The sequence below is a fragment of the Carlito syrichta genome, unplaced genomic scaffold (genome assembly GCF_000164805.1).
Source record: "Carlito syrichta isolate Samal-C Ts95f unplaced genomic scaffold, Tarsius_syrichta-2.0.1 Scaffold305835, whole genome shotgun sequence".
Classification (NCBI taxonomy): Eukaryota; Metazoa; Chordata; class Mammalia; order Primates; family Tarsiidae; genus Carlito; species Carlito syrichta.
Window position 1 is genome coordinate 75,274 of NW_007249931.1, and position 14,397 is coordinate 89,670.

A 14,397-nucleotide genomic window follows, 5' to 3' on the forward strand; every position below is an offset into this window, starting at 1 on the left:
GTCTCAAACCCGCGGGCTCAGGCAATCCACTCACCTCAGCCTCCCAAAGGCGCGGGATTACAGGCTGAGCCACCAAGCCCAGCTTATTTTTTTTTAGTTGTAGTTTCACTCTGTCACCCAGGCTGGAGTGCAGTGGCACGTTCATGGCCACTGCAGCCTCTACCTGCTAGGCTCAGGCGATCCTTCTATCTCAGCCTTTCAAATGCACTACCACGCCTGGCTTATTTTTTGTTTTTGACTTACTGTAGAGACAAGGTCTCCCCAAGTTGTCCAGGCTGGTCTTGAACCCCTGAGCTCAGGTAATCCTCTCACCTCGGCCTCCCAAAGTGCTAGGATTACAGGCTTGAGCCACTGTGCCCGGCCCGAGCTATTTCTTATTTGACGTCTAAATAAGAGGATGGTGCATCTAGCAGCTTCCGGCGACTGCGCACATGCATTTTGGTCTGAAATGTCCCCTTCCCCATTGGCCCGCTTCAGCTTATTCTTGCTAACGACTGTCCTCTTTGCTGGGGTGTTGTCTGAGGTTCCTGTGTAATGTCTTTCTTCTCACTTTCTCTTGTTGGTGAGGGTCATCTGCCTGGAGAGACCCTTGACGACCATGTTCTAATAGAAGGACGTTTCATGCACATTCCCTTTGCTTGGGGTTTCCTGTCAGCTTGTTAGGGATATCTGCAGAACCTCTCTCACAGAAGCAGCTCTATGGCTGGCAGACAAGGTCAGCACAGCCCCGGACGTGCTGGTTGTCCTTTGGGAAACTGGTAGTGATTGGACAGGACGGGCATTGCCAGCCTACTGAATTTAACAGAAATTGAAGTTAAAAAGCCTCTTATTCCTTGAACTGAGAAACTGGAAGGACAACTGTGCAAAGAGCCGGTGACCTCAATGTGGTGGTTGGTTCTGGGCTCCCAGCAGGTATGTCAGCGTACCTGTACTTGCGCTCAGCACCACCCACCCCCGCACAGGGCCTGCGGGTCTGTGTTGGTGTTCTCATACATTTGTGTAGTCTCACCAGTTGGGGCATAACTCCTCCAGACACCCAGGATCTTAGCAGTGTCTCTATCTAATAGTTGTTGTTTTAGTCCTTGTTTTTGTGTCGGGGTCTCACTCTGTCACCCAGACTGGAATGTAGTGGCACAATCACAGCTCACTGCAGCCTCAACATCCTGGGCTCGGGTCATTCTTCTGCCTCATCCTCCCGAGTAGCTGGGGCTACAGAAGTGCACCCACCGTGCCCAGCTAGTTTTTCACTTTTTTTTTTTTTTTGTAGAGATGAGATCTCGCTGTGTTGCCTAGTCTAGCCTTGAACTCCTGTGATACTCCTACCTCAGCCTCTGAACCTGTTGGGATTACAGGCGTGAGCCACCATTCCTGGCTTTAGTCTTTAGATCCTTATGAGACATTAGGCCACTAGGATCCAAAAGACTTGACTGGAGTCCTGAGGCCTCCTGTGTGTGGCGTGCTTGTGTGACTCTGACCATACCTGTCCAACACACCACCCTTTTGTAGGCAAGGGTTTGATCTCTACTCTTGGCAGATGTTGAACCCAGGACACATCTGCTGTGGAGTTGATAGGAGTGACCTGTGGGGCTAGCTTTCCCCCTGCTGAGTAGCTGACTGGCAGGTGACATGCATCTTTGTATCCTCACCTGATGGGGCTTAGGTAGCCCGTGGCAGGTGAGGCGTGGACCCTCACAGCCCTGCTCCTTCTGGCTAGAGTGACTTCATGAGATTGCCTCATTTTTATGGCTTTCTTTCTCAAACTAGGCCTCTCTAACTTATTTTTGAGAGGAAGGGTATGAGAATTTTCAAGTTGAAGAAGAATGGCTTTATGTCAATTGTTTCTACAACTGCATGATTGGACTTGGGTGGGGGAGGATGAGATCAGTGATTGTAGAGCATTAAAAACAACAGTTTGGCCCAGATTCACCTCAAACTCCTGGCAAAAACAAAACAAAACAAAAACAACAATTTTGCAGCCTTCACCTTCATTCACACAGAAGCCAGAGCATCTTCAGGAGGTGCGAGATGAAGGACTGAAGCCACAGGCGAACAGAGCCTTCGAGATACAAGAGGCGTCTTTTCTGTGTAGCTCCTGGTCCTGTTTGTTGCTTGTGCCTGCTGCTTGGTTCTAGTGGGTGCAGCCTGCTGGGCAGAGGTAGGTAAGGATCTTGTTTTTAACTCCATGGATAACACACAAAGCTTCTCTCTCAGTGTAACTATTTGGGAGCTGGTGTTGTCTGTACTCAGAGGCCAGATGCCGTGGTTAGAGAAGAGAATCTCACATTACCAGTCTTGTCCACTGATGTGCTGTTTCCAAGTGCTGGGTGTCCATTTCTGTAGGCATCTTGGACGCTGAGCAGAGCACCCTTTTTCTCTCCGTGTGGGGCTCTGAGGCTAGGGAGGTGGCAAGTCGAGCCCTGTGCCCAGGCCTGGTTCCCGTGCCCAGGTTGCTTTTCCTCGGGGGAGGGCTTTTACTTTGAGAGTTAGCCTTGCTTGGGTTGAGACAGTGAGCAATCCATCTTTTCTATTCTGTAATAATGGATTTTTAAATATTTTATAGAGATGAGGTCTCACTATGTTGCACAGACTGGTCTCGAACTCCTGGGCCTCAAGTGATCCTCCCAGAGTACTGGGATTACAGGCATGAGCCTCTGTGCCTGGCCTGTAATAGTATGTTTTACAAGTTTTGTTGGTGGCAGTAAGGTGGAGGGAAAATGAGTGGTAACTTGGTATACCTTTAAAGGGAGTCTTGCTCTGAAAGGAAGTGGTATGTCTGGAGAGGAAAAATGGTCACTTTATTTAGAGAATTGTACTAATTGATTTTCGGTGAGGTGGAAGTCAAGAGCTGAGGGACAAATGTGCTGTGCCAAAAACGCTGAAATACCTGGGATTCCAGAAGCTTGCTGATCATATGACCACTTAGTCGGGGCTTGTAGTAAAGGACTCTGGAAAGGGGAGTTCCTTCTCCACCTAAGCCTGGAATGAACTGGGCTGGCATCTGATGTGTCCTCGCAGCCGCACTAACTGCAGATGGGTCCCTTTTCCCCTGGGTTCCCTGTGCCATTCCCAGTTTCTCTTGCCAGCTCTGCTTTCATTTTCTTTCGCTTGCTGGCCTGCTTTCTTTCTTCCTTCTTAATTTCTAAGTTTCTGTGCTACATTTATTTGGGGTGAATTTTCCTCTGTTTCAGAGATTGTAAACTGAATGGATCAAAAGTATAAAACACTCAGAGAAGAGTTTGTTATTATGGTAATGCTTTTACATAAAGTGGCCTTATATACATACATGTGCACACATCTGTTAATTGTGCATTTTTATGTCCTTTGAAGTGCAGAATTTCTCCTGAACTGTGTCTTATATTTAAGCACATACCGAGTGACCACTCACAGCAGCAGACCCTGCGTTGTCCATGGTTGATGACAGTGTCTGCCTTTAGGAGTTGATGAGCTAGTTGGGGACAGCACAGCAGTTGTGATACAGTGTGAGTGGCAGCGGGGGTGTGTTTGGTAAGGGTTACATGGTGACATGGTATAAAAAGATAAAAGTAACACATATCCGCCCTAGAGAGTTTGAAAAACATTGAAATGTACAGGGAAGAAAGTCAAGACCTGAACGTGACTTCAAAGAATGAATGGGAGTTGCCAGGCGGGCAGAGATGAGAGGGCTTCTGGGAAGAGGGACGTTTCTGGATGGGAAAGTGTCTGAGATTGTGCAGAGACTGGGGAGGCAACCAGGCCACAGCCCTCAAGGCAGTGCATACCAGGGGCTTGCAAAGGGGGCCGCAGGGGTGATGGGTTCTGAAGTCAGCCTCACAGGAGGCACCTACATTGAAAACCAATACAGCAGCCAGTCAGCAGAAGACGCTGCGGTGTGCCATGGAGGGTGGTAGGTTTCATGTATGTTTCTCACTATGGGTGTGAAGTTTGAAAAACATGAATATATTTCTTGTTAGCCCAGTAACTTCTATTAGGTCAGAGTGAGGTATAAATAAGAGGTAAATCAGCCGGGCTCGGTGGCTCAGCCTGTAATCCCGCGCCTTTGGGAGGCTGAGGTGAGTGGATTGCCTGAGCCTGCGGGTTCGAGACCCGCCTGGGCAGCGAGACCTCACCTCTACAGTAAATCAAAAAATCAGCTAGGCGTGGTAGCGCACGCCTGTAATTCCGGCTACTCAGAAGGCTGAGGCAGAAGGATCACCGGAGCCCAGCAGGTCAAGGCTGTGGTGGCTGGGAGCGGCCACTGCACTCCAGTCTGGGGCGACCGAGTGAGACTCCAACTCAAAAAAAAAAAAAAAAAAAAAGGTAAATCAGACGTGGTAATTCACTTTTCCATATGGTGGGGGATACGTTGCTGGTTTATGTAGTTGGAGATGGAGGGAGTTGAGTTGTCACGATGGCATAGGTAAAGAAATACTAAGGGTACCTGCATATTCAACGTTTGTATACCTAACTCTGAATTGTACTACATCTTTATTTTTAAAAAAAAGGAAAAAAGAAATATTAGACACTCTTGACTTAGAGATCTGTAGTGATGTTTAGGAGTTGGGATGGCCAGGACTAAACTGGATTTAGACAGCAAGGGGGAAGGAGGCAGCAGGTTCTGGCTTGGAGGATTCCTTGGACAGTGGGGCCTGAAGCAGGGCTGGTGTAGGAGAGGAGGGTGACGCTCAGTGGGAAGCTTCTCTCCGATCAACAGTATCTCAAAGTGGACATGGATGCAGCAAATCCAGTAGGGAGCTCTGAGCTGATGGAGGACTGGGATGGACAACCAAGTTGTTAGAGCCGCAGAGGTAGATATAGTGGCCCTGGGAGTGGTGAGCATGGAAGGAGTAGGTGGAGGAAGAAGACTCAGCAAGTGAAACAAAATGGAAACAGTTGGCAAGAGAAGCTGGGACTGGATCTGGAAGCCTGGGGAAGGGGAGCCATTCACAGGTGTCATGTTGCTGGGAGGCCATGACAGAGGCGTTCCACGTTTACATGGAGGAGGAACTAAGCCTGCCCTGGAGTTTTGAGGTACGAGTTCTCCTCCTAATTGCCAGTATTATGTTTATTTTAGGTCAGAGAGAGCTTTGTCAGTTATAGACTTAAAAAATCTCTCTGGGCCCAGGAGGCCGGAGTATGAGCTGTGTTGTGTGTGATGAAGCCCATGAGGCTCTGAGCCTGAGCTGGATTCTGACTTTTAGGGAAATTGCTCATCTTCTCTGAACTTGAGTGCTCACAAGAAAAATGGAGATGATACTGTCGCCTCCCTAGGGTGACTGCGGGTGTTGCATGAAGCATATGAGCAGAACACACAGCGGGACATGTCCGGGTGTGTGGTTGGTGGAGGACAGGACAAGGGGGCTGCTGTCCACCAGCTTGCTCTTGAGCCCTGCAGCCTGCCAGGTCTCTTCCAGATGCAGGTGTGCCAGGTAGAAGGCAGCTCACAGCGATACGGGGAATATGCTGCACTGTTGAGTCATACCTCTTAGGCCAGCTTGCTTTTGAGTGTCTTCTGTACTTTGCCTTTGCTACTGAATCTTCTGTGAACAGTTCTTAATAATCAAAGAAGCAGGTTTTGCATAGAGATTCTTTCACAGGCTGTAAACAGGAGGAAGGAGCAGATGGAAACCGAGTGTGCAGGGCCTTGCTGAGGCCATGGTATCTTCGTCTAGCGTGAGTGGTGCTTGGGTTAGCTTTGGGGTCTCCCAGTTTGTTCACCCTTTTCCAGGGGCTGCAGGGTAGAGAACAGGCAGAGCTAGTTAATATTCGGACTTGCAAACAGGAATTGCCAGAGATTGTGCATGAGGAACAGATTCCCTTTTGTTTGTTTTAAGGAAACGATTTAATTTGTTTTGGTCCTGTTGTTAGGTGTCTGGCCAATAGGATATGTGAATGAAACTGGAGAAGGAGTGTTTCAAGATAGTGGGCAGGTCTGCAGGGCGTGCCAGAGCCTGCAGGGTGGAACTCTGCCAGCAAGTCTTTCCTCCAATGGACATTTGTTAAACTCTATCCTTATTAAAGGAAATAAATGCACTTGTCATGTACAAAGATGTCTGAGCACCAGAGTTAAGAGTTGCATGCTTCAGAGACATTTCCATTTCTCACCAGTTGTACAGCTCTGCCCACCTTTTCCCTTCTCCCCATTTACATTGTGTTTATTGTATCTTATATGTTCAACAGTGCAAGTTATTGTTATGGGCTCATGTTCTAAATTAAAATAACAGTATACATTTAGGGATGACATATTTTTAAAGAATAGAATGTTATGTTGGATATTGAAGAATCTTCCTTTTTGAACTAAAGAGATTTTAGAGATTATCAAATCAATGCCTTTGTTTTATGGAATAATAATTTGATTTTTCTCCCCTTAAGTACTTCAATTATTTTATAGAAACCTGGCATCATTTGCAGGACTGAATGCTGCAAAAAAACAAAAACAAAAGACAACAAAATGGCATTTACTAGACATTTCAACTATATCTTCTCTACTCTGGAAGGTTTGAGAAAACTCACAGTCCTGTAAGTTGTAGTGGGTGAGGTGTTTCCACAGAGATCTTAACATCACTTGTCTAGTGGTGAGGAGAGAGGTGACTGGAGTGCTGTAGGCCTTACGCTGCTTGGGGGGCCTCCTGGGGGTGTCGCTGCCTTAGAAGCATTGTGTTTTCGGTCCACAAACTCAGGGTTTTGTTCTTGTTGATTTAGATCTGTAATTTCTTTCAACAGTGTTTTGTAATTTTTTGGGTACAAGTCTTGTACCTCTTTGGTCAGATTTGTTGCTAAATACTTTACTCTGTTTACTGCTGTTATGAATAGAAATGCTTGCTTAATTTTCTTTGCAGACAGCTCGTTGCTAGGTTATGGTGATGCAGCGGAATTTTGTAGCTTGACCTTGTATCATGAAGCTTTGCTAAGCTTATTTATTAGGTCTAATCGATTTTCTTTCTTTGAGTAGATTCTTGACAGTTTTGCATTCCTTCTTTTAAGGTGAGTTTTCTAGCTGGGCAGCCCATCTGACCAGGCTTCTAGCTGTGTCTCCCTGGTAGTGGGCTTGAGTTCCTGTCTGTGCTTCCTGTGCTGTTCCTCCTTAGCTGTCCCTGTGCTCTGCTCCTAGGGGAGGGAGAGGAGAGCTTGCAGAGAGTCTTGTGAATGAGACTTGCTGTCGCATGAGAACAGCATTTTCATGGAGCTATGTATGATTCTGAGACTTATGCTAGAAAAAAGATAGGCTGATGACCAGCGTCCTGAAGTCTGTCTTATTCCTTTTGTAGGAATAAGGCAGGTGGGTGTTGGGAGAGGCAGTGATGAGCAAGCAAGCAGTTGCGCTGTAGTGGCATCGTGCTAAGGACTCAAAACAGCCACAGCACTGATTTCTCACGTCGTGGATGTTTTCCAGTGTCTGTGACTCTGGTCATAAAATGGTGAGGACACACAGTTAGCTCCAAGGACAGGTGGATAGCAGTGTCTTCATGTCTTCTTTTGAGTTTTGCCACTGGAATATGACTCTGGCTTGGAATTCTGTGGGTTTGCTAAGAGGTAGATGTGTCCAAAATGAATGGGACATTTAGCTGCATTCCTGACCAAGGCCTTCTGAGAAATTGGTTTATGACTCTATCAAGATTTCAGGGGTGTGTGTGACATCGAAGTCAGTGTTAGTTTTCTTTTTTTTTTTTTTTTTGAGGGAGAGTCTCACTCTGTCACCCAGGCTGGAGTACAGTGGCACTCATGGTCACCGCAGCCTCGACTTGCTGGGCTCAGGCGATCCTTCCTCCTCAGCCTTCCAAATAGCTGGAACTACAGGTGTGAACCACAATGCCTGGCTATTTATGTATTTATTTATTGTAGAGATGAAGTCTTGCCAAGTTGCCCAGACTGGTCTCGAACCCGTGGGCTCAGGTAATCTTCTCACCTTGGCCTCCCAAATTGCTAGGATTATAGGTGTGAGCCACCGTGCTTGGCCAGTTTCAGTTTCTTATTGAGGCTGGTTTCAGTGGGGTGAGTGGGAGTCGGAGTGTTGGTTGCTGGGAGCATTAGCTGCTGATAGTCTTGTGGGGGTGCATTTTCCCTGCCAGAATGAAGACAACTGGTTCGGCATAGTATGGTGCTGCTCTTTCCTGTGGCTTTTCCTTGTGGTGCTGGGGCTGTTCTTACTACTTGCTTTTGAGTTCCTTTCTTTAGTTTGATTTCGTGCATTTAGCCTCCTAATTCTCAGGTATTTCCCAGTTTCTCTGATCTATGCCTTCCCTTTTTGTTCTCTGTTATAGCTGTGCATCTGTTTACTTCAAAAAAACCATCCTTGGGACTCTCCCTGGGTGTGGTGAGAAAGGGACAGTTGTGGTAGGAGCTGGATGCCTTCTCTGAGGACTACAGGTGGTTTCACTCTGTTTCCTAGGCTAGAGTACCGTGGCACAATCATGGCTAACTGCAGTCTCAAACTCCTGGACTCTAGCGGTCCTCCTGCCTCAGCCTCCTGAGTAGCTGGGACCAGAGACATGTGCCATCACCTGGCTTATTTTTCTAATTTTGTAGAGGTGGTTTTTTGCTTTTTTGCCCAGTCTTTTTTGAACTCCTAGCCTCAAACAGTCTTCCTGCCTCAGTCTCCCAAATCTGAAGTGCTGGGGTTGCCGGCGTGAGCCTCCACACCCAATTTGTGTCTGTTCTGTTGAAAGGGAGTTTAGTGGAGATGGTGGCTCACGCCTGTCATGCCAGCACTTAGGGAGAAGGAGGCGAGAGGATTGCCTGAGCCCAGGGGTTTGAGATCAGCCTGGGCAACTTGGCAAACCCTTGTCTCTACAATAAATCAAAAAATTAGCCAGGATTGGCGGCACATGCCTGTGGTTCCAACCACTTGGAAAGCTGAGGTGGAAGAATAGCCTGAGTCCAGCAGGTTGAGGCTGCAGTGGCTGTGAGCATGACACTGCACTCCAGCCTTCGGGACAGAGTGAGACTCCAACTAAAAAAAAAAAAGAAAGGGAATTTATTTCCTGTTGTTGCAGGCCTGTGAAAGGGAAGGTGCTTGTGTGAGATCTCCCCTCTTCTCTTTATGCATTCATTCATTTTGTGCTTTCTGCTGGTAAGGGGTGTAAAGAGAAATGGAATGTTGGTTTTGTTTCTTGCTTTGTTTTTTCCCATGTTAAAGAGAAGCATTTCAATTGAGAAAGAAGCATGGTTGTACTTCCAGCCTCATTCCACCCTCACTTCATTTTTTAAAATCTCTTTACTTGCCTCCATTCCCTAGAGCCTTCTCTCTTTCACTCAAATCAAAGAAAACTGTAACCAATAGCTCCTATCCTTAAAAAAGAAGCCCACAACAAACAAGAAACAAATAACTGTGCACCTTCCCCATCCTAGCCAAAGAAACATAGTGGTGGGGGATTTCCCTGGAGGGAGGTCCAGGTCAGGACAGTAGCCTGAGCAGAGAAGAGGTGGGTAGTCGTACAGCAGGTGGTCCCAGGACATTGCGGGGCTCCTGGCGCCTGCGTGGGAGGCGTGTGTTAGAGCTGGGGCATTGGCGGAATTCAGTTGGTTATATCTTTTTATGACTAAACTTTAAAATGAGAGGAGCTCGACCTGTGGTCTTCAAACAGTGTTCCTCTGTGTCCTCTCAGGTTACCTTTTCAGGAGAGTTTTACAGCTGTGATAAGAACAGCATGTGTGCTCATATTTTTTTTTTTTTTTTTTTGAGTTGGAGTCTCACTCAGTCACCCAGATTGGAGTGCAGTGGCCGCTCCCGGTCACCGCAGCCTCGACCTCCTGGGCTCTGGCAATCCTTCCACCTCAGCCTTCCAAGTAGCCGGAATTACAGGCATGCGCTACCACGCCCGGCTGATTTTTGATTTATTGTAGAGAGGAGGTCTCGCTGCCCAGGCGGGTCTCGAACCCACGGGCTCAGGCGATCCACTCACCTCAGCCTCCCAAAGGCACGGGATTACAGGCTGAGCCACCGAGCCCGGCTTGTGCTCATATTTTACAGTTCTAGTTTCAAGAGAGAAAGTAGCTAAGTGGGGGCTCTGGAACCAGCCATCTTCACTTTACATCCTGGCCTCACCAGTTGATGTGTGACCTTGGTTCAGTTTGCCACATTCTTAGGGCCTCTGTTTTCTCATCTGTCAAGGGAGAGTAATGAATATACCTTTCTTGTAGGGTTATTATTGTGAGGGTTACATGAGCGAATATTAGGTGAAGACATGAAATTGCCAGTATTGAATCCTTTTAAAAAAATGAGCTTGTATATTCATGTGCAGTTGTAAGAGATAGCTGAGAGAGCACTCCTACACTTTGGCCAGTTTCTTCCAGTGGTAACACATTCAAAGCTGTAGCATAGTATCATAGTCAGGGTATTGACATTGCTATAATTTGCCAGTCTCACTCAGATTGCCCTGGTTTTACTTGTACTTAGTTGTGTATGTGTATGAGAGAGAGAATTCAGCTCTGTGCAGTTTTATCACTAGGTTCTTGTGTCCCCACCATCATGATACTGAACAGTTCTACAGCCATAGGACCTGCCTGTGATCCCTCATAGCCACCCCTTTCTGGCCCGTCTCCTTATCCTTGTCCCTATACCCTAAAGACCACTCATTTTTCTTCTGTTTCTAAAATGTTGTTCTAAGAATGTCATAGATGGATCATAGATGTGCAGCCTTTGGGACTTGGCCTTTTCTGCTCAGCACAATTCCATTGCGATCCCCCCAGGTTGTTGCCTGCATCGGGGGTCCGCTCCCCTTCTTGCTGGGCAGTGCTCTGTGGTATGGGTAGACTGCAGTGTGCTCATCCACCTGCATGGGGCAGGGCGTCAGGGCTGATTGCAGTTTTGGGTACTGATCAGTAGGGAGTAGGATGCTATGAGCATCCTAGTGGAGGTGATGGGGCCGTGTTGACCCACAGTGTTGGTGGTCTCCAGGGTTCAACCTCGTCAGACCAGGCACAGAGTGTTTTGTTGCTTGGGTGTTGGGTTCCACTGAAGAATAGCAGGCATCACCTTTGCTTCCAGGTTAACTGGAATCACGTGTCTTATCCCATCTCTGTGTGTATATTTGAATTTACTGAAAAGTATAGATTTATCAGGAAAGCCTTTTTTTGCCCTGTGTTAGGGCTCTGTATAAGACCCAGCTTTGTGTTCCTTGCTCACAGCATTTCTGTGGCAAGTAGAGAAAAAGTGAGGGAGAGACCTGGCTCTGGGGCTGTTTGGGTGTGACTGCCATCCTCAGTCCAGGTTAATGGTGCTGTTTCCCAGCCAGTGTCTGGAGTGCCTGCCCTGCAGGGCCGCTGTCATCAGTTGCTGGTGTAGCATGGCTTACCCAGGGCCCCTGTCACCAGTCACTGGTGTCGTGTGACTTACCCAGTCCACCCAGCTCACACTAGTGAGGGTTGTTCTGCACAAGTCTGGTTGAGGAAGTGCTTCTCTGGCTACCAGTGTTTCAAGTCCCTGGGACTGATTTGGATTTCTGAGCATTTAGGGCATTGGAAAGGTGACTGGAAGGGAGATGAGGGGTTCGAACAGTGCTACTGCTTTAAAGACTAGAGTGAACTCATTCAGTTAAAAGAGCTGTGTGTGGACCAACCACAGGCGCCGTGGCTTCTTTACTCTTGATTGTAGTTATATCAGTATGGATAAAAAAGAAATTGCTAATCTTATGCTGATCGGAAACTGTGATTAGCAGTTATAGGTCTCTGATTAATAGATAAGTGGCAGTGAATTAAATATTAGTAAATGTATAAGTAAAAGTCTCCTAAAATTGGGGGATCTATTCGGGGAGAAAAGGAAGACTGTGATGAAAACATTAATGATCTTAGACTTTTATTCTTTTCCAGAAATAATAATCAGGTCTACCCAGGCTCCTTCCAAGGTTATGATTTTGTGTCAGCGACAGTGCTTGTGTTTGTGGATTTTTTTTTTTTTTGAGTTGGAGTCTCTGTCGCCCAGGCTGGAGTGCAGTGGCATGCTCACGGCCACCCCAGTGTTGACTTGCTGGGCTCAGATGATTCTTCTGCCTCAGCCTTCCAAGTAGCAGGAACTACAGGCACACACTACCACACCTGGCTAATTTTGTTTTTGATTTTTATTGTACAGATGAGGTCTCGCCAAATTGCCCAGCTATTCTTGAACCCGTGGGCTTAGGCTTTTCTCTCACCTTGGCCTCCCAGGTTAGTGACTTTTCATAGAGAGCATGGAATAAAGCAACGCTCTCGTCATGCAGCAAAGATTTTCTCCTTTCAAAAGCTGATTTTATAATGGAGATTCTTTTTTTTTTTTTGAGTCGGGGTCTCACTCTGTCACCCAGACTGGAGTGCAGTGGCCGCTTCTGGCCACTGCAGCCTCAACCTGCTGGGCTTTGGCGATCCTTCCGCCTCAGCCTTCCAAGTGGAGGGTATAATGGAGATTCTTAGGCAGAAGCAAGATGAGGTTGGGTTAGTTTGAATACCACATTGTTACTTGTCATTAAAACATTTTGGGGTGGGGCATGGTGGCTTATGTCTGTATTCCCAGTGCTTTGAGAGACAAAGGAGGACTGCTAGAGGCCAGGAGTTGAAGACTAGCCTGGGCAACATAGTGAGACCCTGTCTCTATCTGCATGTGGTGGCATTCCCCTGGAGTCCCAGCTACTGGGGAGACTGAAGAAGGATTGCTTGAGCCCAGGGGAGTTCAAGGCTGCAGTGAGCTATGCCAGTGCCACTGCACTTCAGCCTAGAGCGAGATCCTGTCTAAAATAAGTCAAATGAATAATTTTATTTATAACTGACACATAACAGTTATTCGTGGTGATGGGTCTAGTGTGGTGTTCAGTACGTGTTCATGTGGTATGCTGATCAGACCAGGACTGCTAGCATGGTCATCTCAGACACTCATAGTGTCTGCGTGGGGATGGCACTCGAGTGTACTTTTTCTCACTGTTCTGAAATATTCTATACCTTACTACTAGCTGTAGTTACTCTGCTTAATAGAACACCATGCTCAACCACTCCCCCCCTTTTTTTGCCTTATGTTAGTCTTACAGTCTTGCTACTTTCTGTGCCCTATAATATAAAGACATGGTTTTTAAACAGTATTTTTATTAAAGAAAGTTTTTTAAATTTTTTTCTGGTTGGGGTTTCACTCTTTCGCCCAAGCTGGAATGCAGTGGCATGATTATGGGCTATCACAGCCTTAATCTCTTGGACTCAGGGGGATCCTTCTGCCTCAGTCTCGGGAGTAGCTAGGGCTACTGGTGTGCACCACCATGCCCAGCCTAAGTTTTTTTTTTTTTTAATTGAGTTGAGGCCTTGCTGTAGTTGACCAGTCTGGACTGTGGTGGCACTATCATAGCTCACTGCAGTCTCGACCTCCTGTGCTCAAGCAATCTTCCTGCCTTAACCTCCTGAGTAGTTGGGACTACAGATGCAAGACACCTTGCCCAGCTAATTTTTAAAATTGTCTATAGGGCACAATCTTGCTATTTGTCCAGGCTGGGCTCAAACTCCTGGCCTCAAATGACCCTCTTGCCTCAGCCTCCCAAAGTGCTGGGACTATAGGAATGAACCACCGCACCTGGCCTAGAATTTATTCTTCCTATATAACTATAACTTTGTACTCAGTGGCATTTGAAAAACATTTTTCCCTCTATTCCTAATGTGATATGTCACTAATGAAAAGAGTTGGTGAGATATGATGGAGCAGAAAGATAAATGTAACATCTTGCAATGCTCCACCATTCAGAGATGCCCATTCAGAGACTGGTCATGTTAAAGATGTTCCCTGACTTCTCTTGCACAGATTGTATAGCAAGCTTCATCAGCACCTGGGGCTATCATCATGGCCTTAGTGCCCATCCCTTAAGTGGGAACCTCTCCTTGTAGGCTGCGCACACATGATGACGGCCATCCCCAGACATGAGCAGATGGTCATCCCCTTCCTGATTCCCCAGTGCCTTCATCACATGTTGACTTTTGGGCTCCATGGTCTGTGTCTCATCAGTCTCCATAGACATGTGCACTCCTGATCTGTGGATACAGTCACTGCTGTACCTGTGTGCAGACAGCAAAAAGGGCAGCCTGGCATGTTTCTTTTTGACAACATAGCTTGTTTATTGTGGTGGCGGTGGTGGTGGTGTTTTTTTGTTTTTTTGGTTTTTTTTTGAGTTGGAGTCTCACTCTGTCACCCAGACTGGAGTGCAGTAGCCGCTCCCAGCCACCGCAGCCTCAACCTGCTGGGCTCCGGCGATCCTTCCACCTCAGCCTTCCGAGTAGCTGAAACTACAGGCGCGCGCTACCATGCCTGACTGATTTTTGATTTATTGTAGAGATGAGGTCTCGCTAAGCTGCCCAGGCAGGTCTCGAACCCAGGGGCTCAGGCAGTCCACTTACCTCGGCCTCCCAAAGTGCTGTGATTACAGGCTGAGCCACCAAGCCTGGCCTGGTGGTGGTTTTAATGTGATCATGTGTGCTAAA